This window comes from Alligator mississippiensis, chromosome 5 (assembly GCF_030867095.1).
Source record: "Alligator mississippiensis isolate rAllMis1 chromosome 5, rAllMis1, whole genome shotgun sequence".
Taxonomy (NCBI): domain Eukaryota; kingdom Metazoa; phylum Chordata; order Crocodylia; family Alligatoridae; genus Alligator; species Alligator mississippiensis.
In genome coordinates, this window is record NC_081828.1 from 138,131,005 (window position 1) to 138,157,719 (window position 26,715).

At 42.7% G+C, this 26,715-nt stretch overlaps 1 long non-coding RNA gene across 6 annotated transcripts in view; it reads right to left on the reverse strand.

Moving 5' to 3' along the window:
• The window catches only part of LOC132250891 (uncharacterized), an 81,691-nt gene that overhangs the window by 54,272 nt on the left and 704 nt on the right, over positions 1–26,715 (reverse strand). For 3 of the 6 annotated variants that reach the window (XR_009462572.1, XR_009462571.1, XR_009462573.1), the window contains exons 2-5: positions 23,419–23,563; positions 13,215–13,298; positions 5,447–5,583; positions 1,443–1,632 (exon numbers count right to left, since the gene is read on the reverse strand). This is a non-coding gene — a long non-coding RNA (uncharacterized LOC132250891). Of the gene's footprint in view, positions 1–1,442; positions 1,633–5,446; positions 5,584–13,214; positions 13,299–23,418; positions 23,564–25,685; positions 26,043–26,715 lie in introns of all 6 variants that reach the window. The other 3 variants (XR_009462568.1, XR_009462569.1, XR_009462570.1) reach the window with 3 other exon arrangements.

Below are 26,715 nucleotides of genomic sequence, written 5' to 3' on the forward strand. Positions count from 1 at the left end.
TTAGTTACGGCAGTTTAACAAAACTGAATTTGTCCCAATGAGTTAGAGAAAAGATTTTTATAGTTTGATTTCTCCATAACCTTGCGTTCATCTCCAGCTTGCTAAAAGCAGCATTAGTATCTGTTAGAAAGATAACTTAGGACCCCTCTACATGCGAACTTAAAGGCATGACGGGGTGCAATGTGCAATTCACACAATCATGCCTCCTGCCATGCCCCATGTACATGGAGTGAGGTGTGATAGTCGGATCACGCATTAGATCCCACCGCATCTTATTGCTGATGCAGGGGGAACCTGTCCCAATGCTTCAACAAGTTCTTGTTTGACAAATAACATCATATAGCTTTAGCCATACACAAGGAGGAAGGGGAAGATAAGGCACATATTGCTCACAGACAGAAACACTGTTCTGTGTCTAGTCACAAATACGTAGTTGCTTCTGTTATGGTGCTTTAAAATACTGGGAACACTGAAGTCTTCTGACTGTCATAAGACCACTGAGAACACTGAAGTTCATAGATTTCATAGAAATTAGGGCTAGAAGGGACCTTGCAAGACCATCGGGTCCAGCCCCCTGCCCAAAGGGCAGGAAGCCAGCTGGGGTCAGATGACCCCAGCGAGATAATCATGCAAACGCTTCTTGAATGTGTCCAAAGTAGGTGCTTGCACCGCTTCTGGAGGGAGTCTAGTCTAGACTCTGGAGACTTGGACAGTAAAAGAGTTTTTCCTTATGTCCAGTCTAAAATGGTCTTCCAGCAGTTTGTGACTGTTGGACCTTGTCTTCTCCTTGAGGTGCCCTGGTGAACAAACATTCTCCCAGATCCTAATGCACACTCCTGATATACTTATAGGCTGCCATCAGGTCCCCCCTGAGCCTATGCTTTTCCAAGCTGAAGAGTCCCATGCCTCTCAGCCTCTCTCCTGACCTGTAATGCATGTGGCTCTCCTCTGGACTCTCTCAAGCTTCTCCATGTCATTCCTAAAGTGTGGAGCCCAGAACTGGATGCAGTACTTCAGCTGTGGACTCATCAAGGCCGAATAAAGCAAGAAGAAGACATCCTGGGTCTTGCTTGAGATGCACTGGTAGATGCAAGCCAGGGTTTTATTTGCTTTGCCGGCTGCGGCATTGCATTGGTAGCTCATATTCAATCATGACCCCCAAGTCTCTTTCAATCATAGTGCTAACGAGGGTAGTACTGCCAAGCCTATCAGTATGATGTCAGTTCTTTCTCCCAAGGTGGAGCACCTTGTAGTTCTCTACATTGAAAGTCATCAAGTTTTGGTCCACCCATTTTGTGAGCCTGTCCAAGTCAGCTTGAATCCCCAGCCTATCCTCTAGTGTGACCATGCTTCCCCATAATTTGGTGTCATCTGCAAACTTAGCCAGTCTGCTTCTGACACCTGAATTCAGGTAGTTTATGAATATGTTAAAGAGTACTTACTGGTCCAACAACTGAACCCTGAGGGATGCCATTGGTCACTACGTGCCATGTTGACTCGTTCCATTGACTGTCACTCTCTGGGTCTGAGAACAGAAGGTGTTCCCCCATTAAGGTCTTTGTCAAATGTAGGCATGTGGTCACCTGTATCCTCATAATCCTGTGTTCTGTCAGGCAGGGTGATCCCCTTTGGCTGATGAAAAACCAACACAAAGTAATCATTAAGGAGATTAGCTTTTTCCTGGGTGTCAGATGTCAGCTGCCCTATTTAATTCAGCAGGGGTCTGACATTACCCTTTTTCTCTGTCAATTTTCCATGTATCCGAAGGAGGACTTTTTATTGTCCTTGATTCCCATAGCCAGTTTGAGCCTGGTTTTAGCTTTGGCTTTTCTGGTCTGCTCCCTAGAGGTGCTGGCCAGTGATGCATAGTCCTCCTTAGAGGTATTTCCCATTCTCCAACCCTTATAAGCTTCTCTTTTAAGATTCAGGAGGTCCATGAGTTCCCTACTAAGCCAAGGGGGTCTCCCAGCCCTTTTACTACCTTTCCTATAGGCCAGAATGGACTTCCCTTGTGCTTTTAGGATCACATCCTTAAGGCATCTTAGGCTCCCTTCCCTGTTAAATCGTGATCTTTCAGGACCTTGACAACTAACCTTCTGAGCTTATGAAAGTCAGCTTTTCTGAAGTTGAGGATTTCAGCATTGCTGACTGATTTGCCAGCTTTGCAATGGATAGAGTCAGTGATCAACTTGTGATCATTGTTATCAAGCTTCCTCAGGTCATTCACTAGATCATCCCTTTTGGCCAGAACCAGATCTAGCAGCACCTCACCCTTTCTCGACCCATGGACTTCTTGAGTCAGATAGAGCTTGTCATTGCAGGTGAGGAAGCTGCGCGACCACTCAAATTTAGCTGAATGCTCTTCCCATGAGATGTCAGGGTGGTTGAAATCACCCATGCACTGAAAGCGTACAGCCTCTGATAGTACCCTAGAGAATTTGTGGTTGAGCTCTTCCTCCTGGTTAGGTCTGTAACAGACGCCCACAGTAATACCCCCTTCACCATGTTCTCCTTGTATTCTAACCCAGAGAGTTTTGAGTTGCCCTCCTTGGTGCCAAAGTCAACTAGCAGGGAAGTGTACTGCTCCTTGACATAGAGTTACACCCTCACATCCATCCTCCCAACACGGTTCCTCCTGTACAAGGTACATCCATCTATACCTGTGGTCCAGTCATTGGTTGAGTCCCACCAGGTCTCCATTATCCCTACGAAATCATATTTGTTATTGCTTAACAAGGGCAGTTCTTCCCGTTTGCTCCCCATGCTCCTGGCATTTGTGTAAAGGCAGCTAAGCCTGCTATCAGAAGCCCTATGCTTATTTGTGTGTTTAGGAGAGTCCCATCCTTGGGCTGGGGTAGGAGTAAGCTTGGTTGTATTTCCTGACCTGCTGATTATGTGTTTGTTACTTCCTGGGCTTGCTCTTATGGTTGTGGACCCATCCCCCAGCAATCTTAGTTTAAAGCAGCGTTTCCCAACCTTTTTCACAGAACACTTACTTAAATAAAAAACCACCACAGCACACTGGACGTGGATCAAGGGGGAGAGGGTGGCGCACAGCCAGCCAGACACTGATGGCAGGGGTGGGGGGGGGTGTAGCCAACTGGATGCCAATGGGGAGGGGTGGCACACAGCCAGCTGGATGGCATTTTGGGCTGGAGCCATGCTCCCCATCTGTCTGTGTCCGCAGCAGCAGCAGGCAGGGGGCGTGGCTCCAGCCCAAAATGCCGCGGCATACCTGGACGTGCCTGATGGCACACCAGTTGGGAAACACTGGTTTAAAGCTCTGTCAAGCAGGTCAGCTAATCCGGTTGAAAAAGCTTCTTTCCCGTTGGGGTGAGGTGGAGGCCGTCTCTTCCCAACAGATCGCTGCCTCTGCTCCTGTCCTGCTGGAGAAGGGGGCAGGTAAGTGCCCCCCCCTTCCCCTAGTCCCTCACTGTCACACAGGCTGGGTAGGACTCATTGCATGGCTCCCTGGGGGGGGGGCCAAGTAGGAGCTGGGGGGTGGGAAAGGGGCTGACCCTCCTTGGCTCCTTTCAGCTGCCTCCCACAGCTGCTTAGCACCCACCCACTGCGGGCCCCACCTACCTGAACTTGAGAATGCTGAAATCTTCTGAATCTTATAGAATGAAACCATAGCAATATAATCTACTAAATTGGAATCTTTTAAACTAACTGTGGTGGCTCTTTACAGATAAGACACAGTTCTTTTTCAGTAACATACAACTTATGCATGAGATTCATACTTTCTAAGTAATAAAAAATTTCCATGCTTTGAACAAGTGGACCATAAATGTTATATATATAAAAGCAATAAATAGTCTAAGAAACAACACCAGTAAATCCTTAAACAGAAAAATCCTACAGCAAGAAAAAATGCAACCCTCTCTTTCACATTCTGCAAAAGGTATCAGCCACAGATGAAACATGGGACAATATTTCTGGGTACATGCCTTAGACTAATGATGAAAACATTTTGCCCACTTTAATCTCGCATCTCTATAAAATCCCATCATTGAATGGCAGGACTCATCCAACTGCCTCTCCAATTACATCCCAGCTCTTATCTCCCTGCCCTCTCTAAGCATGTTCAATACAAGCTCTACAGCTACCTTTCTGGAGTTTCTTTTATCCAGCACTCTCCAATCCAGCTCTCACCACTTAAAAGGTACAACAAAAAGGATTTACCAAAACATTCCCTACCGACCTCTTTCTGGCCAATACTCAGAAGTAGTACTTCATCCCCCTTCTCCTCAGCTTATTTGCTGTGTTGGATGTTAAATGTGAATTTCATCCATCAACTATAGAAAATATCTATACACATAGAAGTCATATACAATAGTTAGGAGACTGGGTAAAATTTAAAATCGGATTGACAATTTTGTACTAACCTTGTGAAACAGTCATGCATTCAAACACATAAAACAAACAAAGATAATAATCAAACTTACCAGTCTGTTACATGGACTATTTTAAGAATACTATGCATTTTATACCCAGAGGAGACCATAATTTATGCCAACTCATAGTGAAATTTGTATTAATATGCTTGTAGTGTGTGCCACCTCCAGTAAAATTTAAAAAAGAGAGAAATATGTACAGCATTCAAAAATAAAAGCATCTTTTCCTATACTATATATTCACTATCCAAAAAAATGTATGTACACACACACACTCTTAAATAAAGTACAATGTCCTTGTCTTATCTTTTTATAAGGCATGATGCCACTATTTCTATTAGTGGTATTTGTCTTAATTTTCTTTTCAGTCTTGTACCTATTTCTTCTGATCTCTGACAAAGCATAGAAAAGTGTACAGAGGCATAACTGATAAGATTTACACAAAACACAGTGCTCTACCCTGTGGTAGAGGAGCAAGGGGAAGTGCTGCTGAATCCTGTTGCCACCCAAACATGTCAACACTGAATTTGGTGGCACCTCCCCTGACAGTATCGCCACCCCAACCTCTCCCCAAGTGCTATCCTGCCCCTTTAACTCAGTACTCGGGGCTCATGACCAACTTGATCACCACTAGTTATGCTACAGGAAGCACAATTTTACCAGCTGAATTGAATGGGCTGACATGTCAGTGAAGAGCCTGTTTCAAGACAACAGATTTTAATATCTAGTCAGATATCCTCTATATAGAATGCTGGCCCTATTTATTACCAGGTATCTAGCCCAACAATTGTGACTGAAATAAGCCATTTAAAATATTGATCTAGTGTTGATTTAAAGACTGAAAAGGTTTTTGCATGGTCCATATTGATAAATGAGGCTCTGGGTGGATGCTAGCATTTGTCTACTGAATCACCCTGTAAAACTGGGACCCACATGAATAGTTTTAAAAAAAGCCTCTAAATGTATATATACAAAATTTCTAGCCCCATCTGTTCAGGTTGTTTAAACAGATAAATGCATTCACAAACAACGACTCCTGCATGCCTAACCTGATGTATTAACTTGTGTGTTCTGCTTTTTGGAAGGCTTAAAAAACCGGTAGACTCTTCTCTGTAAGACATCTCTGTTCTGAGCTGATTTAAGGAGACATTAAAACTCCAGAAGAGGTTTCTTGGTTCAAGCCAACCTTGTATTGCCAAGCAAAAAAACCGTATTAAAACAGGATTAAATGTTCTTTAGGAAACATACTATGTGAACAATGTAATAATTGATCTAATTCTCACAGAAAAATTGCTACAAAAAAGAAAACCAGGTTATAAATTAAGCAAAAACAATTTTACTTCAGTATGAAGAAATACTGCATTTAATAGACATTTAATGAGATTTAAAACATAAGATTCTTCACTATAAATTGCATACATTATCAAACAGGCTGGCAAAATGAATAATTGAACAGACTGCCCAGTGGTATTTTTTTTAAACCCTGTCGACACTTAAATATTCTCTTGCTATATTTTTTACTCAGCATTTTCTTTGTTTTCCTTTCCAGTCTGTTGCTTGAAACTCAGCATTAGAGGCCATCTTAGAATCACAGAAAAAGACTGAGTGATTTAACTGGACAATATTAAGATAGTATTATTTTTTTAGTCTGTGGATTTACTAATTAGGATCAAAGATGTTCAAAGGGTCAGTACCATATATGACTTATTAATTTAAGTCCTAGTTTCAAGAGACTTGGAAAGCCTAAATTTAATGTCTATTCTCTGCCAAAATCACTGTTAAAAAGGTGGGGCTTGTGGCTAACTCACTACAGAGCTTTTAAAATGTTACCCCCAAATTTTAACTAAAATATCAAGAGCTGAGAATATAGTCAATGACAACTGCCATGAATCCCCTTTTCAGTCAGTGGGCCGACTGCATGGCTGTTATAATCCAGCTACAGTGCCTGGACACCTTCAAAAACCCAGTTAAATTTGCCAAGTTTTGTAGCTCCTTGGCTTATCCCTATTCCTTTTTGAGGTCACGTATTCATCAAAAGCTAACATGAACAGATCTATTTTTCAAATAATTTGCAAAATATTCAAATAACATCAATAAACAATTTCAATAACGTCACATTTTGGAATAGAAAAGAGTTGGCAAATCTGTGATTTGCAGAAAGGTTCCCATCATAGATTCATAGATTCATAGATGTTAGGGTCGGAAGGGACCTCAATAGATCATCGAGTCCGACCCCCTGCATAAGCAGGTAAGAGTGCTGGGTCTAGATGACCCCAGCTAGATACTCATCTAACCTCCTCTTGAAGACCCCCAGGGTAGGGGAGAGCACCACCTCCTTTGGGAGCCCGTTCCAGACCTTGGCCACTCGAACTGTGAAGAAGTTCTTCCTAATGTCCAATCTAAATCTGCTGTCTGCTAGCTTGTGGCCATTGTTTCTTGTAACCCCCAGGGGCGCCTTGGTGAATAAATACTCACCAATTCCCTTCTGTGCCCCCGTGATGAACTTAAAGGCAGCCACAAGGTCACCTCTCAACCTTCTCTTGCGGAGGCTGAAAAGGTCCAGTTTCTCTAGTCTCTCCTCGTAGGGCTTGGTCTGCAGGCCCTTGACCATACGAGTTGCCCTTCTCTGGACCCTCTCCAGGTTATCCGCATCCTTCTTGAAGTGTGGCACCCAGAATTGCACGCAGTACTCCAACTGCGGTCTGACCAGCGCCCTATACAGGGGAAGTATCACCTCCCTGGACCTATTTGTCATGCATCTGCTGATGCACGATAAAGTGCCATTGGTTTTTCTGATGGCTTCGTCACACTGCCGGCTCATGTTCATCTTGGAGTCCACTAGGACTCCAAGATCCCTTTCCACCTCTGTGCCACCCAGCAGGTCATTCCCTAGGCTGTAGGTGTGCTGGACATTTTTCCTCCCTAGGTGCAGCACTTTGCATTTCTCCTTGTTGAACTGCATTCTGTTGTTTTCTGCCCACTTGTCCAACTTGTCCAGGTCTGCCTGCAGCTGTTACCTGCCCTCCGGCGTGTCCACTTCTCCCCATAGCTTTGTGTCATCTGCAAACTTGGACAGAGTACATTTGACTCCCTCGTCCAAGTCACTGATGAAGACATTAAAGAGTATCGGTCCAAGGACCGAGCCCTGCGGGACCCCACTGCCCACACCCTTCCAGGTCAAGACCGACCCATCCACCACGACTCTTTGGGTGCGACCCTCTAGTCAATTCGCCACCCACCGGACTGTGTAGTCATCCACATCACAGCCTCTTAACTTGTTCACCAGTATGGGGTGGGATACCGTATCGAAGGCCTTCCTGAAGTCTAAGTATACGACATCCACCCCTCCTCCTGCGTCCAGGCGTTTTGTAACCTGGTCATAGAAAGAGACTAGATTGGTCAGGCATGATCTGCCTGCCACAAACCCGTGCTGGTTTCCCCTCAGCATAATTTGCCCTGCCGGGCTCTCACAAATGTGAGCCTTGATAATTTTTTCAAAGACTTTACCAAGGATGGAGGTGAGACTGACTGGCCTATAGTTGCCTGGGTCCTCCTTCCTCCCCTTTTTGAAAATGGGGACCACGTTAGCCCTTCAGCCCCTATCAGTCCAGAAGGGTTTCATCATATCTCCTCCTCCAAAATACCCACAATCAATGTGCATCAGCTACTCAACAAGACTATAGTGTCTTTAACTCTGAATGTTCTCTTTGTTTTGCTTGCTAGTTCAAATGTTATTTTCATACTCTGTTACATGTGTAATTTTATATTACTGTAATGCAAACTCACTGTGGTGCACAAAATAAACATCAAAAGTGCATGTTTTAAAGCAGAGGTTCTCAACCTTGTTCTTCCTGAGGCCCCCTCTAGCATGCTATAAAATCTCCATGGTCTACCTGTTGCTGTGGGCCCATTATAACAACTGCCTAGCTCCTCAGCCCTGCTCACATGGCCCAAGGTGCAGCAGGTGGGGCTCAGTGGTGGGAGCTCTGGGGCCCCACTCACCTGAGCAGCAGCAGCAGCAGCAGCAGCACCATCATACAGCCTTGCCCTCCCACCCGCCTGCCCGCAGTGCCACTCACAAGATGGAGGCTGTGGGGCCAGGTGGGGCGGGTCCACCCCCACCCCTTCCCTAGGACTCACCTCTGCCCTGGGAGGCCGAGGCAGCTCCTCCCCACGCTGGGCCAGCCTGGGTGGACTCCTTGAAACCTGCTTGCATCCCCCCTGGTTGAAAACCACTGTATTAAAGGACACCATATTTCTTATTTTAAATGTCCACTGCAGGTCATTGGTACACAGCACTTCAGGAAGAGCCAGAACATTCTCAGAAAGGAGTGATTAAACATTTTGTAAGTCCTTTCCACAACAATTGAATCCACACAGCTGAAATCCTGCAAAATAGCTGTATTATTCTGCAGATAGCATATGCTGCTCTTTCAGTCAATAGTTATATCCACATATTAGGGTTATGCATTATAAGCCTTGACCTTCTTCCCTCTAAAGCCAGAAGCAAAACACTCATTAACTTAAAAGGAAGACTTATTGGGCTCAATGTGTAAAATTCTGTCTTAAAAAACAAATTAAAAAATTATGCCGGTAACAGCTAATGAAATGCAAACTCATAAGAAGAGTTAAATCACAACACTAATGTAAGAAGCAAGAAACACATCTAGGCCAATTATTTTTACCTGATAAATTTACTGATAGGTTTCAAGTAGACAAAGAGATAATCTATGTATAACACAGTAGGACTGATTATTTTCCCTGTCAAATTTGTCACGGATATTAGTAAATTTCCCCTTTTATTAGCATAGAACTGCAGAGGGGGCTTGTTTAGCACTGCAGCAATTGGTTATCACAGCTATTCTTTTGTCATTTATTTTAAATAACTGACACCATGATGGCTCAATTCTGATCTGATTCATGACAAAAGAAGCAGAAGCAGGCCCCAGAAACTATACAAGATACTCAAACCAGTTAGTGTGGGAAAAATCTCCAACATATGACAAACTAAATCACATCTTCAAACCAAATTCAAATTCACATAAACATATTAGAACACACAACCAAAATCTACTACCAAAAACAAAGACAATCTCAAGCCAGCAGTCATACAAGAAAATGCTTACTAAACGCAAATGCTCAATTGCAGTGGCTTTTAATCACTGCTTCTATCTGCTATTAATTGTTTGTTAAGTTGTGTACATATACCAGGGGCAGGCAAAATACGGCTGATGGGCTGGATCCAGCCCACCAGGAAATTCCATCTGGTTGACAGGGCCCCTCTGTAAGTGCTGGCCCCTGCTGCCCTTCTTCAAGCCAGTGCCTCCATGCAGGAGGTGCAGCTCTGGTTGCTAACCAACACTCCCCCACCCCAGCCTTGCCTGACCTGTCCCAGCCCTGAGCTAGGGGGCACTAGAGATGCGTTTGCCCTGCCATCCTGTGGTTGATTCCAGCCTCCCTGCCTGCAAGAGTGGGAATTCAGGTAAGGGTCCCACCAGGCCAGGGCCAGGGCCTCCCATCGGCTGGGAGTGCAGGGAGCCGCATGATATGGGACCAGGATGGGCTGGCCCTGCACGCTTCAGGAGTGTAGGAGCTGTGTGCTATGGGGCCGGTTGAAGTTGGCTCCGCACACTGCCACCATGTGCAGCTGGGGACTGGGGTGCTACTGTCCCGAGTGGCCCGAGTGGAACTGGCCCGAGTGGAACTGGCTTGCATGCTGGACGTGTGGCTGGGGACTCGGGCGGGAGTGCTACTGCCACCACCTGCAGCTGCGGACTGGGGTGGGAGTGCAGGGAGCTATGCAAGATGACCCCTACACACCCATCCCCCACACACCTCATCCACCATTCCCACACCCTACCACATACACCCTTTTACCCCCCACACACAATATACAAGAATAAGGCTGGATTTTGAACTATGATGCAGCTGCCTCTAGATATAAGATGCAAACGCACATAAATCAGGACAAAAATGTATTTTTAAATACAATTAAAATGTTATAAGTGATGTTTGATTTTTAATATATGATCTGGTTCTTTTCTGGTTCCAAGATGGGAACTCCCTATCTTCCCAAAAGGAGTACTTCCAGGGCAAGTGGAGGGACTTTCTTTAGCAAAGGTCAGGGGTTAGGTGTGGGACTTCTGGTCCCAAGATGGTGACCAGGGGGTGGGGCATCTGTCAAGGGGCAGGTTACCCTCACAGCACACCAAAACTCATTAAGCAGCCCTCCAGTCAAAATAATTGCCCGCCCCTGATTTACACTGTTCCAGTCTTCACATCCTTCTGCAAAGTATTTTAGCTGATGCACAGTTTATAAATAAATAACACAATCTTTTCAATATTCAGGAGGTAGAATGTGCTATGAAGATTAAACTCCCGTTAGGGATAGAATGAAGCCATACTAACCTGTGCAAAAGGGGGAACCCATTTGCTGCAGTATACCTTCAAGGGGAACAAGTGACTCCTTTTGTAGTATTACTAACACACTATAAACTAGAACGCAATGAGGACACAGTAGCCTGACTTCCTGAGCACCACTTGAGAAGCACGGAGGAAGCAGTCCTTTTACCTGAAGCACAGCTTCTGCAGTTGTGTCTGACACTCACACAGGTGGTTCAAGGGGTAGGGTGAAGAAAGGCTTATTTTAGCTTGCCTTACTCCACTGCCTATCAACATGAGGCCCAGACACAATCTGGTCCCCAATATTTATTGGATATTTTACACCTATAGGTTTAAATATAATTTTTTTATAATCAGTTAAAAAATCACTAGAGCAGAGAGAACAAGTACTACACCTCACTTACTCTAGAATTCTTTTCTGTGCAGATTAATTTTCAAAACAAGAACATCTCATAAGAGCCATGCAATCTCCCCAGAATACCTTACCAGATACACATAAATAACGTGACTAGGTTTTATATATGTAAGGAAAGAAGAAAGTATTTCTTTCCTGTTCTATTTATTCTGACATCTTACCTAATTTAAAGTAAGCCATGTAAATAGAAAGGCTTTGTCAAAAGAGTACAATACTATGTACTCAATAAAGGTCATTTAAATGATGCTGCTCAACATTAATTCCAGTGAGAAATGGGCTCAAGTTCACATGTTTAACATCTTTAAGCCAGGTTGGTTTCCACTTCTCATACTGATTTCCTTGCAACAAAGGCTTTCAGAAAAAATGTTTTGAAAATGCAATGAAGAAACATTCCTTCAGATTTAAAGGCTGTGCAGTTTTTGACAGGTAGAAGCTATGCATTTTATGTCTTTGCTTACCTTATTAATGAATACGGCGACAATTCTCAGTTTATAAATAAGTTGAAAAAGCATTTCTGTGGCAGATTTTAGCTTTGAAGTCAAACAAGTCTATTTTTTAAATAAAGAATCAAGGGGGAAATTCAGAAAGATTTTGTCTGCTTTGTTTCTCTAGGGTTTGAGGAGTTAACTTTCTCCTCAAACTGTAGTCTTTTGCTTTCCATTGTACAACATCGAAGCTTTTGTAAAAAGTTCCAAGTTCTTATGACTGGATAGCCTTATGCTGTACTGAAGTAACAGGTGGTAAAGGTTCTACCCTCACCCCAAGGGTCCTCCTTTTTTATTTCACTGTGATTTGAAGTAACTGTAACCACCTTCCTACCTGAGAAAGAATAATGAGGAGATTATAAGGGGGCACTTTAGTCTTCCAGTTACTAGAAGCAGCTTTTATGGATGTTGAACCTCAGCCAACAGCTGTCTCTCATCCTTTTCTGCTCCTGCCCCCCAACCGCACCCTATACCAGCTGTTTCTCTGCAAAGACTTAAACAAAAAGAAGCCAAGAACTGAATTATGACTGAGGCACTAAATTAAGCATAGACAGTAGTCAGAGAGAGAGTGTTGATTAGTGACTTGGGGAGCGAAAAGTTACCACTGCAGCTCCTAGACCTGGATAAAAAGAAAGAGAATAGGTCGCTGCTGGCTTTGATTCTTTTGGAAGAATGGGAGGATGATGGGGTCAAGGAAATGATAATCAAACACAGGAAACAAGTAGTTACTGGGAGTAGAACTAAGTACTCAAACATCACTTCAAGTCAGGTTTCTCTTGGTTTTACCTTGTAAAATGTCCTGGGATAACTTGTTGAATGGTATCCCATAGTGGACAATGAACTAATTAATTATCAGTCTCCGTCTTTAATGGAGATTTGGGACAGACTCTATATACTGGAAAAAACCCATCAGGGAAGGGTTTTAGGGGAAGAAATGAGAGAGACTAAGTAGTTTTAACAAGCAATACTTTTCAAAAGTATAGCAAGATTTGGTCATCATGCATTTTCCTCTGTGTCCCTGGAAGGCATTAACCCTGTAATATCTTCCATACACAGCCATTAAATATTTCTATATACCCTGCTGAGTTCCAGATAAAGTATGGCCCATGAAAACAAGACAGACAAAGCTGGGACTTGAGCTGTCTATAGACCAGCTTGAGTTAGTAACTTATTTTCTTCTAATAAATGCTCCTTAAAGATTGTAATTCTGTGTATATTGACAAGATCTGGCACAACTTGAAGTTTTGGAGGCGTTCACTAATACCAGAGCTCCAGAGGGTCAAAAGGTCATAATTCTGGTCCTCATCAAAACCTGTATATGAGATATACAACAGGATCTATTGTATACTTATCTAATTAAAAATATTACGTTTCCATGGACATGCAAATACCTTTTTACATACTTACAATGAGTAAACATACCCACAGACGGAATCTGTTCCAAATTACATTTACAGCGCTGTGAGAAAAACTTCAAGTGCACATTTCTGTTGAATGCTTCACTGCAGTACTTACATACTGGTCTTTTTTTCTCCCATCATTTTTGGTCACAGTTCATTGCTACAAAACTCCTGAAGTAAAATGAGTTGTGGCATGAACCTGGAATGTAATCACAGACCTTAATACCTTCAATCTAAAGTTCTCCCAGCAGAGTTAGCACAATGGCATACCTCACATGTTTCAGAGAAAAATTAGTTAGACCTTTTGCCATTATTATTCCCCCACTGTTCTAATTTCAGAAATGCACAACAGAGATTTAATGTATATTTAAATAACATTTGTAACATAATTTAATATCTACATGACCACAATCTTTTAGAGTCGTGAGAGTAACATTTTCAAAATGGCATATGTGTATACCAAGCATTTATTTGGCACTATTGTTTTCCAGCCATTCATATTCCATGATAGTTGTCTTATTTGTCTCCATGCCAGCCTATTATAACTCAAAGAAACACAGAATCTGTGGCACTTATAAAAAGAACATCATTCAGTTTCAATGCACATTTCATGGTGCAAGCCATGTATAAGATTTGATACTATGAAAGGCAAACTGCTAAAAAAAATTAAGATTTTTTGCCAGAAAGCTATATGAAGTTACTCATTAAATATGCCATGCAGGGACAATAATTTGGAGCTCAATTTTGCACTGCTCAATGGTCAGGTACAGGTCATGTGTGCAGAATTAATATACCTTAGAGCAAGAAACCACAAAATTCTTCCTGCCAGTATGTAACCTCCTTCCCCCTCCCACTCCTGCAAATATTTGAGATTGATTTTTCATACATTTGAGCAGAGGCATAACATGACACCTAATCACTGGTGGTACTGATGGAGCAGCATCATTGGCTGTATTGCTGGCAGCACAGTGGCAGAGCCATTTCTGTTTTTCACCTGCCTTCCCACACTTCGTTATGCTACTACATTTTAGTCTTCCCTCCATCCCCCATTTGAGTTACTTGCTTAAAACTATATCTCATTCAACTGAATAAAAAACAACAACCAAAGCTGGTAACTACGATTTGAAATCTAATGGCATTAAGGAAAGAGTAAAATAAATTGATATCAATTTGAAGATAAATAAAAAGGGCCTGGCTCTACAAGGCGGGACCTGACAGCACACAGCACTTTTCAAGATACACAGAGTACAAAGAGTAATCACATTAACCACATGCTAACATACTGTGAAGTCTTTTTCTGAGGGGGCCTGAGATGAACCAAACTGTCACCAGTTTCAGGTTGTCACAGTCTATGCTAAGAACTCTTAGACAACACAGATCAGGGTTGGATGACAGAGGCTAGGGACAGAAGTTACACATAACAGAACAGAAGTTCAGTGCACATAAGCCAGTTTCAAAAGGGCAAAATTGGTTTGAGATAAACCTGGTTGAATGCAGTGTTGCTGCACTCGGCGACTTGGCTCCCCAAGGTCCCAGACGCAGGGGGGATTCCCCCCAATGAACCCCGATTGAAGGTGAAACTTAGCCCAGTTTGGGCTGAAGGGCTACTCACCTTCCCTGCAGCAACCCAAGCCCGAGACGCCAAGATGCGCAAGGCATCTCCAGCACATTTTAAAAGCACACTCTCCCTGCATGTAGGACAGCACACCTCCAAAGACATCATAAAAAGGCTTCTGGGAAGCCAGCAAGCCCCAGACACCAGCAGTGGAGGCAGGACAGGCTGCAGGGAGCATCCCTGCAGACCCAGCAGAAGCTGCAGAAGATGCTGGGGAAGCCTGCAAGGGCAGGCACAGGGAGAGCCAGGAGCATCTCTCTGTCTAAGTACCAGCAACAGAGCCTGAGGATCTGGCTGGTAGGACCCACCTTGGGAGTGAGCTTGCATGGCGCCATGCTGGCCATGTGAGTCCCAAGCCCTGAGTGTCAGAGGCCAGGGTAGCTTTGAGTTATCATCTGTATTTACTTTGAAGATTTTGACATACACTGAGATAGGGTCAACCCGAGAGGAAGTACCTCAGCAGTACCCAAAGAAATCTGGTGGGGAGAGCCAGTAACAACCACCTTTCCCCTTTAAAGGGATACAGCCACAGCAGAATAACTTGGCCAGTGCTGCTGGACGTTACCCTGGCAGGGGAGAGGGTCAACTTAACCCCTAAGGGGGCATGATGAATGGAATCCATACTGTGTGACAGTCAAGCTTGTGCCAGTGTTGTGACTGTATTTCAGTTGGCAAGTGGACAGGGTGTAGGGGAGGCAGAGCCCCAAGTCACTTGGCCAGCCTGAGGCTGGAAAGACAGCCGATCTTCCGAGGAAGATCCCATTCCTTTCTTAAATCTATCAAGTCATGGCAGGCAAGTAGGAGGCAGACCCACCTCCAGCACTGAGGCCTCAAGTGCCCGTTACATTTGCCTGGCACATGTAGTATCAGACTTCACTGACTGAGGTCAAATCAGTTTATGGAACTTCTGTCCCAGACCCCTTCCTGGTTTAAATTAAATCAGAGTCCCCCAGAATCCCAGCATGTTCTGCAGTCCTGGGCTGGGCTATCTGTTCCAACCAAGCAGTATTGGCCCTGCCCCTCTTCTCCTTAGCCAGAGCACTATCACTGCTCTGGCTGGCTGAGAAGGGAGTGAGGGTGCGAAACCTTGCTCCAGAGTGTAGCTGGGTCCGCCTGGTAGGGGGGCAGCAGCCCTTGCCAGGTGTCCCCAGCCCTCCCCACCCCCCTCACTGCTCCAGTGGCAGTAGCAGGGGCATGGCCGGACCCTGGTATCATGAGAGAAATCACACTCAGTCCTGCTGGTGGCTGGCCATGCCCCTTCCCTCCACTCAGTTTCCCTCCAGCCAAGGACTCGCTCTAGCGCCCCCCAGCTTCTGGCCTGAGCCACTGCAGGCACGTGGCTGCATTTCCAGAATCCAAAGTGAATGTTTATTCACTTGCAAATTAGTTCAATCTGTGTAGGTTACACTAACCTGCAAATATTGAATCAAGTCAGGCTCAGGCTTTTTGAATGTCTGTACCTAGCCAGAGTGAAAACAATGCCTGTGCCCAACCTACATTACTACTTCCACCATGGAGTTGCACTGGTTTTAGCCCAATAGTAGCAGAATTGCAAAATAAAACATTTTTTGATTGGCAACAAACCAAATTTCTTCTTTTAGAATAATTCAAAAACAGCTCCATTACATTTCTTTAATGTTACATAAGCAAAGTTGTTACAGTTTGGAAACAGAGGCAAGTGATTTCATCCACAGTTACATTACAGTTACAGCCTCATTGTCTTCAACTGAAATAGTGACATACTTAAGTACTTGTTGACTTGGCACTCTAGAACTGGTTTCTTCAGTTGAACCCTTAGTTCCACAAAGGGACTTAGGGATCACAACCCTGAGAAACAACACACCTAACCTTCAGGTTCCTAGCCCTGATGGTGGAATTCACAGCCTTCAGTCAGGTGCTTATGCCCCCAGTACAAAGATGGAGAGATTTCAGTGTTCCGGTATCCAAGAACCAGCACATGGAGCACGATGATAGCTAAGCTCACTAATACAAAACACTGAAGAGCAGGTCATGTCCAAAATCCAGCTCACGTATCTGCCTGCAGCCCTGATTTAAACACCTATGTGGAAGCAAAACCCTGAACCATTTCATGGGCTTATGTACCTAGGTTCTTTCTTTTGGGGGTCCAAAATAGGCTCACTCTGTTCACATAGAACAGAGAGCGAAGAGGAAGAGAAGAGGTGGTATCGGTGGTAGTATCCTCTACTTTTAATTTAATGGCTTAGTGGTTAGAATGTTCATTCAGAGGTTGGCAGACTTAGGTTCTAGGACCTCCTTAGTCAAAGCCACATCTCCCACCTCTCAGGAGAGTGCCAAACTACAGAGGAGGCTGTCAGAAAAATTTACCACATTCCTGTTGAAACAGAGGGAGGGGGGAAAGAGTACATGACTTTTTAGCTCAGTGATTAGACAATTTACTACAGAACAGGGAAGTGCTGGAGTCCAGTCCTAAATTCCAGGAATGCTTATCTATTTTGAAGTGAATCATCACTAGTAGCATCTTAGGCCTCTAGCTAATTCAAATGGTAAAAATATATGCATCTATAGTCTTTCAGGTGCCTAAGAGTTAGGAAGCGTTTGGGTTTTGTGAACAGCTCTCATGGACTTAGCCACCAAAATGCCACTTAATTAGGAATTAGGTGGGTACAGAGTGACCAATTTTAGGCAAATACTTTTTATTTAATACAGCAGAGGGGAAAATGACTTTTCATTATTATTTCTCTTTTCTGCAATATATCAATGTGTTTCTCTCATAATAATATTTTCTATTTTTTAGACTAGGGGTGCAAGAAAATATTTTCTTTTAAGCCATTACCCATATGAAAAGAGGAATACTACTTCACATTTGTATCAAAGCTTTCATACAAGGATCTCAAATTGACTTAAACACATTTCTTAAGACCCTTAACACTATGGAGGCAAAGAACTACTACACCCACTCCAGTGATTGGTAAAAAGGTAAAAAAAAGAGGTTGAGAGGTACTTATCTGCTTTTGCATTAAAAATGCAAAAGGTTTAAAAGATCCTTCAAAAACTATTACAAAGAGGTGTCAGCATAAAATACACTCTACCATCAGCATACAGAAAAAAAATATGAAAGTGCATTAATCATTTGGAAGTAAGGGATCTCTGTTACACTAAGCAAAGAGATAGTGGAAAATAGTAGAAAATGTCAATTGAGACATGAAACTAGTATACATGGTATAAGACAACTTGATATTGGGAAGGAAAATAAAGAACTGTGAGTATTCAACAGCTCTGAAAACTCAGACCCTATATTTTTCAAGTTAAATATTAAAAAACTGATGTATACAAAATTTAGTAAACTTTTTTTTAAAATCAGGCATAAGATTCTTGCCCAATGTCATATCAGTGGTAAGTGTCAGATGGAAAAAGAGCTAAGTAATTTTAACTTTCAAGAGCTTCCTTAAACCACTAAACTTCAATCCACAATTAAATCCAGTGATTCAGAAAAGCAGTGCATAAGAAAGTAGCCTCTAGGTCTTGTGACCACATGAAATAGACAGAAGTATGAGGAAGAAGTGACCACAACACCAACGAGAGCCTGAGGTATCCTTTTCAGTTCAGTGAGGATGCATCCTTATTGAAGTGGAAGTTGAAGTGTTTGATCTCTTGCCTGGATTCTACCTCATTGTTGGACTGCCAGTCAAAACCCAATTCAGACTGACAATGAGTCACCTGGCCAACATTTTATGGAGTTGTATTGCTGAGTCATTTGATACATAGACTTAAGAGTCTATCTCGTTCTGACACCTTGCAGCTGTCAAGCTGAATTTGGGTCTGATTATCAGTCTCATTTTTCTGAACTTCACTATGTAAAACGTTTCTTGGGTACTTTTGTTTCAGCTTGGTCACCCTCATGTAATTAAGGTTGAATTTGCAGAGACAGTAGACAGAAGGAAGGAGTGGCTTGGTATGGTTTTTGATACTTTTAGATTATTTTTGATCCATCTTGACTACCAAATTAAAGATAAAAAACAAAATACCTTCCAGGCTTTACTTGTTGAATGGAAAAAAAATAAAAATGAACCACAACAAAAACTTGATAGTTGTTTCATGTTGCAAAGCATCTGGGACCAAGGTTTGGTCCTACACAAATCAGTGGCAAAATTGTTGGTTATTTCACTGTGGTTTAGCCTTTCCTATTAGTAGGTTACTGACTGTCCTTTTCAAATAGTTGTAGCCATGACTGATGTGGAAGGCATTATATAAAAGCACAGTATTATACTTATGCAACTCCATGCTAAATATTAGGACTCCAAACATCTTCCAGGACAATCTAGTTATGCTGTTTTCATTCCTGATGGTGTCCTTATAATTGAAAATGTTGATTTTTTAAAATTCTCATCGTCTTTGTCAGAGGTATACTTGGGCACTTCTGTGCAGTGGCAGCAGCAGTACATGGGGCAGCACCAGTGGCTGTACTGCTGGTAGTGGTACCGGTGCCTGGGCCAACAGTGAGACAAGTGTTATTTTTGTGCCCTGCCATTCCCCAGTTCTGTGCCCAGAGCAGCCCAGATTCCCCCTTAAGCACATGGACTTCAGCCATGATACTGATCTTTTTATATAGGATTCTCCATCCTATTTTTGCCACTCAACTGCACATTCCCAGTCTTTTCTCAAGGTCTTCCTGCCCTCTAGTGTTGAAGAGTTACAAAATTTAAAGTTACAGGAACTTTTAAAAGTGAATGTCTTCTCAGTACAATTTCCATCAATTCTACTCCCAATTCTTTTCAAGTTTCTCAAGAAATGGAATCTGGATACATCCATGCTAGGCTCAGCTTAATAGACTATAATAAAGTTAGTACATAAGAGATGGAATGCACTCTAAGGCTTTATAATGTTTTATGTTCTAAAGATTTGTTGTACTCATTTATAATTAGCTACTTATTCACGACATTGTTTTAATACAAAAAAAATCAGTTAAAATGTAGTATACTGTCATAAAGCATGCCTGTAATAATAAATGAGCATCAGAGATGAGATGCAATATTCACCACATTTTTCAAGCCTGAATTTATTCCTCAAATAAGATTTCTCTGTACTCCTGATAATCTTTTAGAGTTGCATAATTATTTTTGTAATAACATGTGAGGCTTTTAAATTACCAGAAATGAATGTTCAGTGGAAAAGGGAAGCTATTTTTCACTCAGTAGTGTACACAGCCTTGATTATCAGGACAAGTTTTACTGACCAGGACACTCAACACCCAGGGAACTGTAATTTTCAGATACCAGAAACAAACAAAAAGTAGCTTATTTTGTAAAGAGCTTAGGTCAGTAGTTCTCAACTGTTCTTGACTCAAGAAACCCCTCATAGGACTTGAGGCAACCCTCCATAATTTTTGTGAATTGAGTTTCACAAACCAATTTCACAAACTGATCTATATATTACAGTGCTTATCTCCTTGCAGAGAGGCCTGGTAGTACAGGTAGGTGATCAGCCCCTCTGCTGAGCTTGTCACCTCACACCTCATAGCTCCCTTCAAAGGATCTGGCAGCACCCTGGCTAAGAATCACAAGTTTAGATAAAGGCCTTGCTCTGAAAGGTAAACCTATTTGCATCTAGCTTAATGGTGACTGGTGTCCAATTTCTGAGCTATTTTTTCTTTGTGTACCAGTTTCAATAGGAAGGACGTGAACTTAAGGGCCTGAACCGTTGAAGTTAACTGAAAGACTGTCATGGTCTTTGAACTTTGAATAAGTCTTTATATTATACAAAGGTTAAATGTTGGTTATAGATTTCATATTTCATAGACATTAGGGCTGGAAGGGACCTCGGAAGATCATCGAGTCCAGCCCCCTGCCCAAAGGGCAGGAAGTCAGCTGGGGTCATAGGATCCCAGCAAGATAAGCATCCAGTTTGCTCTTGAAGGTGTTCAGTGAAGGCGCTTGAACCACCTCCAGTGGCAGGCTGTTACAGACCTTGGGGGCTTGGACAGTAAAGAAATTCTTCCTTATGTCCAGCCTGAAATGATCTTGAAGTAGTTTGTGACCATTTGACCTCGTCATCCCTTGGGGCGCTCTGGTGAACAAACATTCCCCCAGATACTGGTGGTCACCCCTGATAAACTTGTAGGTGGCCATCAGATCACCCCTGAGCCTGTGCTTTTTCAGGCTAAAGAGCCCCAGGGCTCTCAGCCTGTCATCGTAGGGTCTGCTTCCCTGACCTCTGATCATGCGCATGGCTCTTCTCTGCACTCTCTCAAGCTTCTCCACATCCTTTTTGAATTGTGGAGCCCAAAACTGGACACAGTACTCCAGCTGCGGCCTCACTAAAGCCGAGTACAGGGGGAGAATGACGTCCTGGGATTTGCTTGAGAAGCATCTATGGATGCAAGCCAGCGTTTTGGTCGCTTTACTAGCCGCTGCATCGCGTTGCAGGCTCATGTTCATCTTGTGGTCAATGATGACCCCCAAGTCTCTTTCTTCCATAGTGCTAGCCAACATAGCATTGCCGAGCCTATAAGGATGCTGCGGGTTTTTTTTCCCAAGGTGGAGAACCTTGCATTTATTGGCGTTGAACACCATCAGATTCTTGTCCGCCCACTTGCTGAGCCTGTCCAGGTCAGCCTGGATCACCCGCCTGTCTTCTGGTGTGGAAGCTTTGCCCCAAAGTTTGGTGTCATCGGCGAACTTGACCAGTCCGCTTTGGACTCCAGTGTCCACGTCATTAATGAAGATGTTGAACAGTATGGGTCCAAGGACAGAACCTTGGGGGACCCCACTGGTCACAGGACACCATGATGAGTGACTTCCATCAATTACTACCCTCTGGGTCTGACCCTGGAGCCAATTTTCCAGCCAGTGGATCGTGGAGGACCCAAGGCGATAATTGGCCAGTTTCTCCAAGAGGCGATCATGGGACACCAGATCGAAGGCTTTTTTGAAGTCAAGATATATGACATCAATTGATATCTCTTCTCCCTTGTCCAGGTGATAGGTCACCTGGTCGTAGAAGGAAATGAGATTGGTCAAGCAAGACCTACCCGCAACAAACCCGTGCTGGCTATCCCTTAAGATGTTGACGTCGGCCAGTCCATTAAGGATGGCCTCTTTAATAAACTTTTCTAAGATCTTCCCTGGGATAGAAGTCAGGCTGATGGGCCTATAGTTAGCCGGATCCACTTTCCTCCCTTTCTTGAAGATAGGCACCACATTGGCCTTCTTCCAGTCTTCGGGCACTACACCAGAGCACCAAGAGTTTTCAAAGATCCATGCTAGAGGCTGGGCTATGATGCTCGCCAGCTCCTTGAGTACCCTGGGGTGAAGATTGTCAGGGCCGGCTGACTTGAAGGTCAGCTGACTTGAACATCTTCTCAAGATGTTCCTTCAGAAAGTCAGCATTAATGGAGGGCAGGGGATCACCCTCACCCGGACTTCCCGGCCCTGTAGCGGGCATGGGCATCCCATGGGGCTGATGAAAGACTGACGCAAAGTACCTATTTAATAGGTTGGCTTTTTCCTGGGCATCAGTTGTCAGTTGCCCCATCTGGTTCAGCAGGGGTCCAATGTTGCCCCTGCTTTTCCTCCGGCTCCCCACATATCTGAAAAAGGACTTTTTATTGTCCTTGATGCTCAAAGCTAGTTGGAGTTCAGTTGCAGCCTTAGCTTTGCTGGTCTGCTCCCTAGAGGACCGGACCAGTGCAGAATAATCCTCCTTGGAGGTGACTCCCATCCTCCATCCTTTGTAGGCCTTTCTTTTTAGCCTCAGGAGGTCTGCTAGGTCCCTGGAGAGCCAGGGGGGCTGCTGTACCCTCTTGCTGCCTTTCCTCCGAGATGGAATAGACTTAGTTTGTGCATTGAGGATCGCTCCCTTGAGAAGCAACCACTTTTCTTGAACTCCCCTCTCCCTGCAACCCAGCTCTTTCCATACCAAATTCCAGATTTGGTGTTATTTTTCAAAAGATTATGAAATGAATTAAAATCATTCAGTCAAGCTACCACTTGTTTTATCATTTGGCCTATCGAGGCCTCAACTCAGGACTTGGACTTAAATACTAGACATTACAAGAAAGTTAATGTGGAACATCATCATAGCAGGTTATTCTTCATAGGATAGTCTTCATAGCCACTATAAAGAGTGAGGATGAATCATGTATATTAAAGGATAAAAATAACAATCTTTTAAAATCACCACACTACTAATTTCAAAAACACAATAATTCTTCATCATGTGAGGAAACCTGTACTTAGATGCAGATTTTTTAATAATAATAACCTGTTTAACTTTAATGCAGTACAGCTGACATATGAAGGCCTTTCTAGTGCTCTGCCTTTGTCTACAGTAGATATTGATGGAAAACAAGTATTGCAAAGATGGAATTTAAAAAGGAGAAAAAATAGATTTGTGCTGCTTGGTTGTTTTCCATTTAAAGCATCTTCTGCTTTCAAGATGATAATTTATGCTAATCATTGTAAAACTCTTATTTTAACATGCAGAATGTGGCAACCTACAGTCTGAAAGGCTCACTCCAGAAGCCCATATTTTGGCTATTTCCTGTACCTATTTATAAAAAATTACACAAATTTATACTAAATTATACTGGAATACATATGTAGCCATAAACTGTGCATGGTCTTATGTAAAATTAACATCTGTTAATTTTGAGCTGTAGTGATAAACCAGCACAGTAATGTACGTGAGAGGCAAAGCAATTCTGCAATCGGAGCTATACAGTTACCTTCATTTTCCACAGATAAGAAGAAGCTGCACAGAAGAGATCTGCAAAAATCTTCAGGTAGTGCTATAGTTTTTGAGCCTCCAGTTATCTCTAGGGGACAGTTTCACGTCTGTAGATTTTGTTTACACATGGTAAATAATACTTCCTAAAATGAAACAGACAAAGAGTAAGAAAACTTAAGTAGCAAGGCAGGCATCTCAAATACATTTGAAAAATATTAGGCAACATACTACTGATGGAAGCAATATCATTATAGAGATAAAATAAATGATTTCAAATGTAGACTATCAGATTTTTTTATGTATATCAATGCAAAGTTTTATTTTTTTCAAGGAGATAAGCTGCTTAGAAAATTGATCCACTAGATATGAATTCAACTCAAAATAGCTATAAGAAAGATTCATTTGGTCCTACTCTATCTCCACTGACTTTTATTTATTGTGCTCTGCAGTAACATGATGACATTCTTAAAGTCTGTAGATCCAAATACTACTCTTTGGGTGTGTCTACATGAGATGTTTACTGCAGAGTAGACTAATTAGCTCCACAGTAAATGTTTCACATCTACACGTGCAACCGTAGGAAACTACAGGAGTCCTACACTGCAGGAAACTAACTCCGCAGCACAGCAGTACTTGTTTTTTACTCCACAGCAGCACATGTGTAGATACTAATGCAACTGGCTGGGGCACGAGGGTGCTTCAGTGCACAGCTACTTGCTGAACCCCTGGGCCCCCTGCCAGCCAGGGCTGCTCTAAACCAGCTCAATGTGCTGTGGTCCTAGGCACACATTCAAATGGGGTGAATGGGAGCAATAAATTCCAGTGTGATATGCGCCAGAGTTTATTACTACATGCTAATATAATAGCACATATAGATACGCCCCTTTAGAATGAAACTCAGGCTGTGGAACACCCGCATAAAACCACTCACAGCACAGAAGCAGTGTGGTAACTATAACATGGGTAGAGTTATTAGGAAATACAAATAGTAAATAATAATCAGGATAGGAAAGGATGATGGGTACTGTGGAAAATTCCCACCTACTATACAGTAGAGGAATGGGGCCTTTTATTGACAGACAAAGGCTAGAATAGCAGCTGTGAAAAGGCCTTACAAATATAGGTCCTGTTTCTACTAAAACAATAACTGGTACATGAATTGTACCAGAGAGCTCAGTAAAGTGCATTGCAAATTAAACTGCTAAAACATAAAGCAGCTCAAAGATTCTAACATGCACTGGTATGTGAATGGCATTACAAATGCCTAATGCTTTACTCCTGAAAGAGTTGGGTTGCTCCTGCTGAAGTCTGAGAAGAACACAACAAAAATATAGTAAGACAAGTCCATTTTGAAGAACTCAATTTGATATTCGGTCCAAGGCTGAACTATTATTTGTCTGGATCACTTAATCTTTGAAAGTTAAGACGATAAGTCTTTACATTTCCTGAGGCTCTGTTTTCCACAGATGTGCAAAAATATGAATAGTTGGATGCCCTTCTAATTAAACTAAAGGGTGATTTAAAACAATCTTCACTACAATTTACAAATTAAATGTTGTTGTAGGCTAATCTAAAATCTCTAATCATTAGGAAATTCAGTCCATGAAGCAACAGGGAAGCAATATAATTTTCTTGTTCAGGAAAGCTTGTAAATGCTCTCTCTTCATAACATTCCTGTAACACATCCAGAGGCAGCATAAGAAAAACAATGCCACCAATTCCTCCAACATTATTATAACTGTCAATGGATTATCAGCAGCTGGTCTAGAGACCCTTTTAATACAGCACACTTTTTTTAAATTCTAGGTCTAAAAGTAATGACTGAAACTACATGTAAAGAATGCCATGGTTTGCATAACAGAGATCATGAAAAAAACGCAGTGCAACCACAAGCAGCACCAGAACTCTTAATCCCAGAGCTGAGAGAGCAGTCAAACAGAAGAATATTCTAGAGGCTGATAAGAAGGCATTTAGGCCTTGCTTGGCTGAGATGTTCTTGGCCGAGATGTTGCTCCAACTTGGTGTACAGCGATGTCCAAATGGGGCCACACATGCAACAGATCTTGCAGCCAGGTCTTTTCACAGAGGCATAGGGTAGAATCTGGCTACAGATGTGGCAGCCAGCTCATAGGAATCATATGAAAAGAAAAAAAACTATTTTATTTTTCATCTGTGTACAACAACAGACAAATCTTCCTCAAATAGAAGCAATTTTATGGGGGGTTCAAGTTGAAATCATTATGGGGAGCCCTCTAAAATACTTACTCTTATACTTTCATGATAAGATGACTTGTAGTTCACACAACAGGTGCATAAGCCAGGTAAGACTTGCTTTGATGTGGCTGTATGTTTCTTTCCTTTTCATACACTTGCAATATCATGGACTCTTGAGATTTGGAAGCAAACTACCATATTTGTGAGTTTCGGTGGCTGGTTCATCGAAAAATCCATTCAAACAAGGTTTTAAAGATGTAGTCAGAGGCAAGTAACATACTGCAATGTATTCATCAAATTGAACTCAAACTCCAGAAGATATAAAGAATGCATTTTCCTTAGAAAAGAAGTTATCAACCATTTAGAGTCAGGGGATGAATCCTTTTTCAAGGGGGAGACAACTTCTTCCTGATAAAACAAATCTGGCTGAGATGGATTTGATAGTTTACAAAGACATATCAAGGCAAGAGAATAAAATGCAGTAGGAGAGCCCTATTTGGACTATGTGCTTAATATCCTAATATCACAGCGTATTCCTAGGACAGTGATTCTCAACCAGGGTAGCTGTAAGGTCCTTTGGAGATTGTGGCAGTGTAAAGAGATAAGGTATGAGGAAATACGCAGATAAGCACAGGCTCAGGCTCTGTCTCTGCTTGGCCATTTCCCCTGTAAACACTGTAATAACTAAATTAGTTTTTTGAATGGGGCACTGCTCAATTCACAAAAGTTATGGAGGGGTGCCTTGAGTCTATTACAGGGTCTATCACTGAGTCTAAAAAAAGGTTAAGAACCACTGTCCAACTAGATGCCGTACTTATCTCTTGTGAAATGCTTTGTACCATCAATTCTCCCTGACTTCAGCAGCAGCTAAGTGCACTCAAAAGCTCACAGGACGGGACCCTGTTATGAAACTCCAGGACGATGCCCTAGAGCTGCATCCCGAGCCCTCAATCCTGTGAGTCCCACGGAAACAGGACAACTCATGAGTGGAAGCGCTTGCCTGAGAAGGACATAACCATAAGAAACAAAATCGAAACTATGCTGGGCATTTGAGGGCTGGCGGCAATCCTAGGCAGAGACC